We start from the raw sequence: 5,973 nt of genomic DNA, 5'->3' as shown, positions 1-5,973 counted from the left end.
CGCTTTACCACTGAGCATTCGGCAGGCGTCCTCACTGTCCATTTTTAAAACACTTCTTAAAACCCATTTTTACCGCCAGGCTTTTGACGCTGTATGAGACTCTGTTCTGCTGGTGTGTTTTATTGTTTATTGTTTTATCTTTATTTTTAATCTGGTGTTTTTATGTCTTTCATGTAATGTAATTTATTTCTATTTTTATCTGTTTTTAACTTTTTAGCTGTGATTTTATTGTTCTTTGAACTTTTAATGTGCGGCGCCTTGTTTGACTGAGGTCATGTTGAGGCGCCATATAAATTTAATAAACTTAACTTAAACTTAAACAGCCAATCAGGAACGAGGTTGGTCAAACAAACCCTGCCACACAGACACTGCTCGCGGGTTTTCCCGCCGTTGGCTTTTCCTTTTGGGCCGCGAGGAAGGATGATTGACTGCCAAGCGAGCAGAACACGAGCGAGCGGACCTTGGAGGAGGACAGTGTGATCCGGTGTGAGTTGCAGGAGGCAAGGAGCTACCACAACACGCCGGTGGTGCCGTTACCGCGGACAGCAGACGACTAAGAGAGGTCTCCACGAGGGCCGGGTGGTTCCGTTTCGTTCCCAGACACCATTACAGGAATTTTGCCGAGTGGCGAGGTCGACCCCCTCAGTTTCAGAAGAGAACAACGGTCAGGTTTTTTTTTGGGTGACCAGAACTTCGGGAAGAATATTGGAGATCCATCAGATGGCAAGCCAGAGAGTCCCCGGATAAAGATACCCACATTGCATGTACACTCACCCAACAAACAATATTGTTTTTTTTTTGTGCGCACTGTTTATTTTACAGTGCATCCTTTATTATTTTCTGTAACAATATATGAGTTCTTCTCAAAAGTTTTTTGTTGTCATCTTTGCTGCTTATCTCCTCGGCTCCAGGCAAAATTAGAGTCTTCTCGTATTGGTCCATAAGTTCTGTTACACCATCTCCGTACAGACTAGTTGGTTACATATGGCTCAGTCCTTTTGTAGCTAGTAGAGTGGTCAGGGCTTGGCGATCTGTGCACACTGTGAAATGTGTCCCCCACAATATGGCTTTCAAGACATAGTCTGACGCATCTGTGGACACAAACGTTGAAAAATTAGGATTAAGACAGCTCTGGAGTCCACTTGAACGTAGCATCCTGCAGAACTGCCCTCATTGCCTCCACCACAGTCACAGAATGTTCCTCCAACTTTTCATACCATGCAGTGAGTCCCAGGAATGAGCGTAGAGTTGTGGCATCACTGGGTGCTGGAGCATCCATGATGGCTTTGAGGTGCTCCTCATTAGGCAGCAGATGTTCAGAAATAACATGTCCCAGAATCCGCAGACTTTTCTGCTTGAAATGACACTTTTCTGGGTTAAGCTGGAGACCAGCATTCTTCAGAGCAGCTAGAACTGTTGCAGATTACGGCCATGCTCGTGCTGATCCTTACCGTAGATGATGACGTCGTCTAAATAATTCTGGACCCCATGGAGATTTTTCAGCACCAAGGACATCAGTCTGGGACTCTGGGAAATCTGAAAAGTCCTTCATGTGTATGAATGCAGAGACATCACGGCTTTCTTCTGCCAGCAGCACCTGATGATATGCATTGGTCAAGTCTATGGTGGAGAAAACTGTAGCCCCATGCATGTTTTAGGTTTTAACGTCGTCTCCACGTCTGTGTTGTTGCTTCCAATGGAAAGAAACTAAAATAAATCCAGTCCAAGCAGAGCTGAGCCTGTTTTCACCACGTACAACACAGCATCTGAAGCAATTTTCCCATGCTGCACCTTGGCTGGCTATCATCCTAACACTGGAACTTTGGATTTGGTGTAGGTCACCATGTGAACTGACATGGTTCCAGTAGTTTTTCCTGATCCTGTTTGTTTACAAAGTCAGCCTCTAATTATTATGAACTCTAAATTAGTTTCTACTGCAGGATACAGCTGACAGCCATGACTTTTATAAAGAAGGAGCTTTTTTTCTCACTGCTGTTGTTAAAGATGATATAGAATCAAACATGGAGATTCCAGTCTGGTAGAAAATGCTGCAATTTTACCTCCAAAACATTAAAGAGGACTTTTGTTCATTCATGCATCAAACATGTATTTTACTAATCAAATGTTTCTCTCAGTAAAACACAGACAGACTAAACTCAAATCCTGCTGTGATTTGATTTCCTTTTTTTAGGTGAATGTGTTTTTACCTTCATCTCTACAGGGACATTTACCTGTGAACATGTTTCTGCTCTTCTCTGATACAGGACAAAAACATTTGTCTGTTCTAGTTATTGAGCAAACATCCATCCATTTTCTTGACCGCTTCCTCCCTTTCGGGGTCGCGGGGGTGCCGGAGCCTATCCCAGCTACTGAAGGGCGAAGGCGGGGTACACCCTGGACAGGTCGCCAGTCTGTCACAGGGCCTCAATCACACACACATTCACTCTCACATTCACACCTAGTGACAATTTAGAGTCACCAATTAACCTATGAAGCATGTTTTTGGACGGTGGGAGGAAGCCGGAGTCCCCGGTGAAAACCCACGCATGCACGGGGAGAACATGCAAACTCCACACAGAAAGGTCCCAGCCGGGATTCGAACCGGGGCCTTCTCGCTGTGAGGCAAGAGCGCTAACCACTGCGCCACCGTGCAGCCCTATTGAACAAACAGAAGTGATCAATAAGTGTTGATCACACAATGATTGTCGTTTGGACACTGAAACAAACAATTTGATCCTTTTTCGACTACAAATCTGCTTTTCAAATGGAATTTCTTCAATCAAATTCATGACATTTTGCTGTCATGTGATTCATCACAGAAAATAATACAGTTCATGTCAGAAATGTTCAGAGTTGCTCTGCAGCACATTTATGTACATATATGTGACAGTAATGAAAACATTGTGCTCTCTTGTTTAAGGCTTTATTTTGGCTAAATAGGGTTAACAGGGCGGTCCTTTATGGTTTGCCGTGTTTTGATTTTGAAAAAAGGAACTTTTATAACATTCCTTTATGCTTAGAGAATATTTGTAATGATCATTTTGTCTTTATAATAATCTGTCGTTCATACATGTGTGGTGATGGAGGACGTCTGAAATGAGCCTCTTTGGTTCTGAAACATTTCTGACTTCAAACATCTGATGATGTTTTGTTGTAAATAATGTCCCTTGTGATTTGAAAATCTTTGGAAAAGTTGTCCCAGTTTCCCTGAACTCCGGGTTGTCCTGACAGACATGGCGGTGTGAGTCCAGAACTTCATGGTAGGAGAGTCGGTTCTGGTGTTTCCTGCAGTTCGACATGTTTGCCAGCAGAGGGCAGCACCAGCAAATGCCTCGGACAAAGCAAATGAAACCTGGAATGAATCTGAACAACTGATGGAGAAAATACCAACCTTAAAGTCCTTTCAGAGAAAGATTGAAAAAGAATCATGAAAAAATGCAGCAAATCATTTTATTATTATTAATAATAATATTATGTAGAGTTTAACAGTCAGACTGTGATGCTTTCATAACTCCATATTTAAACATTTTCTCCACATGTTCTTGGACTGTTTTTCTTTTTCAAAGGAGAAACCTGACATGCTCTTGATCTCTCTGGGATTTCATCTTAGAAGATTGAATATTTTTCTACAGGGGTCTTCCCCAGAACATCAGAAGGAACGGTAGGACAGTCCTGTAGAAGGTCTGAACTGTCAGAGTCACAGGTTTGAACCTCGTCCATTAAAACCATTCAAACAGACCAACAAGGAGGAAACTCACCAGAGCAGAGTGATAGTAGAGAGAGACAGGAGAGATGGTTGATCTTCTGATGCTATTTTCATTCAATGTTTTTGGGTTGATGGTGGAAATCAGGAGAGAGTTCTGATTAGAGATGTAACCATTCAGTCAAGCCACGATTCCATTTGATTCACAGTTTTAAAGTCACAATTTCTATTTTTTTTCAACAATGAATTAAAGGTATTTTAAGAACAAGTTTGTTTTCTTTTTGTCCTTTACATCAAACTGTCTGTTTTCCTACTAACAGAAAGGATTCAGTACAAATAAACAATTATACAGAATACTGAAATGCAGTGGTGAGCCGTCAGGGCCTGCAAGGCCTTCTCTGCTGGCCTAAAAATATCTGAATCACAGACTGATATTAATTATATTTTGTCCATGAATACGTGTTCAATAATTCCAAATGGTCTGTCCGCTTCCTTTCATTGCTAGCCCCCTGGTTGCACTGCTTCCAGATGTGTATTTTCATATTTAACCAATCACATTTCAGCACTTCAGAAAGAAATGTGTAACATAAAGAAATAAGTAAATAACCGGGCAGTGATAAGATTTGGACACAGGTGTTTAATAGAGTGACAGGTGTCATAACATAAGATAAAACAAAACACCCAAAAAGGACTAGATGAACTTAAATTTTCTGGCTTTACAGCGTCAGATAAACAAGACAGTCACCAAACACAACTACTCAAAAGGCAATCCAAAGAAACTAGAATAAAGTAACCAGGGGGAACCAGAGGCTATTAGCAGACTTGGACCCTCGGCCTGGTGGTCTTGTCTCTTGGGTGCTGGTCTCCTGGGTCCTCTCATCGCTGAGAGTGGGATACCCAACATTTAAGATCTAGCAAGGGGATCAAACTACATCGGAGCATGGGGGTGTCCAGGTCTCGGTGGTGCGGTTCTGTTCCTTGTTCTCGACAACTGGACCTCTCCAAAAACTCCATCAGTGGTAGAACCTGGTCGGGCCTTGTTAACATCACTCCTTTGGGCCCCCCACTTCTCTTGGGTGTCCCTCTCCTGGGCCTCCTACAGCGGGGTCGGGTGGATGTCTGGGGCGTGGGGTGGGTCCCCCTTGGGTACACTGGGCTCATACCTGGGATGGGGCAGGGGGATGCTTGGTACTGCTGGGTGGTGGTGGGCTGCTCATCCGGGATGTGGGGCTGCTCTTCTGGCTAGGCTGGGACTTGCACTATCTTTGCTCCTGTGCCTTCCCGCTCCCTGGTGATGGGGGCCTCTGTGGCGGGCCCGCACGCCCTGGTCTGGGTGTTTGGTGGGATTGCCCAGGGGGCGGATTCTCTCCGCGGCCCGGTGGCGGGTGTTGTAGGGTCCTGGCTGCTTCTGCTGCTGCCTCGGGGGGTGGTGGTGGTGGTGGTGGGGGCTTGGTGTTTTGACGGCCAGGCGCTCTTCCCCTTTGTACATTCCATCATGATCCATCCCAGCGAAACATAAACACTCACCTGAGCACAGGTATCAGCTCTAGTAGTATACATGACAGAATGAAAGGCTTTACATGTGTGGGTTTATATGCACAAGTGTGTGTGTGAACTGCAGTTGTATTGTGAACATTTTGACTAGTTTATATGTGAAGACTATTTTAGCCAACAAGTATGTGTGTAACAACTGACTGTAGACAGGCCCCGCCCATTCCAGATTCCTATTTACACCTGGTTATTTTATGATGTTATTCCCCTATGTTACCATCTTCTGTTTTCTCTTTTCTTTTATCTTTCTGCGCCCTACCTACCCCCTTCCAACCCCCACCTCCAGACACACACAACCTCCCTCTTCTTCCTTTCTGTCTGGTCCAACATAAAAAAAAAAAAAAAAGGAAAGCACATTTCTGAAGAGAACAAATGGAATAACAAAAACATTAATTATAAAGGGCATACAAACATTTTCAAAACCCTCATTGTCTCTAAACTTCTCTTTTAATCTACAATATTTCCCCCAATTCATGAAACAATAATGTTTCTAAATAAACAAATAGCCAAACTATTGTGGAGGACAAATAGAGAAATCACTCAGAGGATGTTTATGTACAAAAGCAAAGAAAAAGGAGGTCTTAGAATAACCAATCTAAAAATACCTTTATTAATTCAATTTTTGAAACTTATATGCAGATGACACACAGATATATATTAGACTGACACCAGGAGACCGAGGCCCTGTACAGGCTCTTGGTAAATGCATTGAGGACATT

This window comes from Oryzias melastigma, linkage group LG23 (genome assembly GCF_002922805.2).
Source record: "Oryzias melastigma strain HK-1 linkage group LG23, ASM292280v2, whole genome shotgun sequence".
Lineage (NCBI taxonomy): Eukaryota > Metazoa > Chordata > Actinopteri > Beloniformes > Adrianichthyidae > Oryzias > Oryzias melastigma.
The sequence above is the reverse complement of the archived record's forward strand: the minus strand, read 5'-3'. Positions refer to the sequence as shown.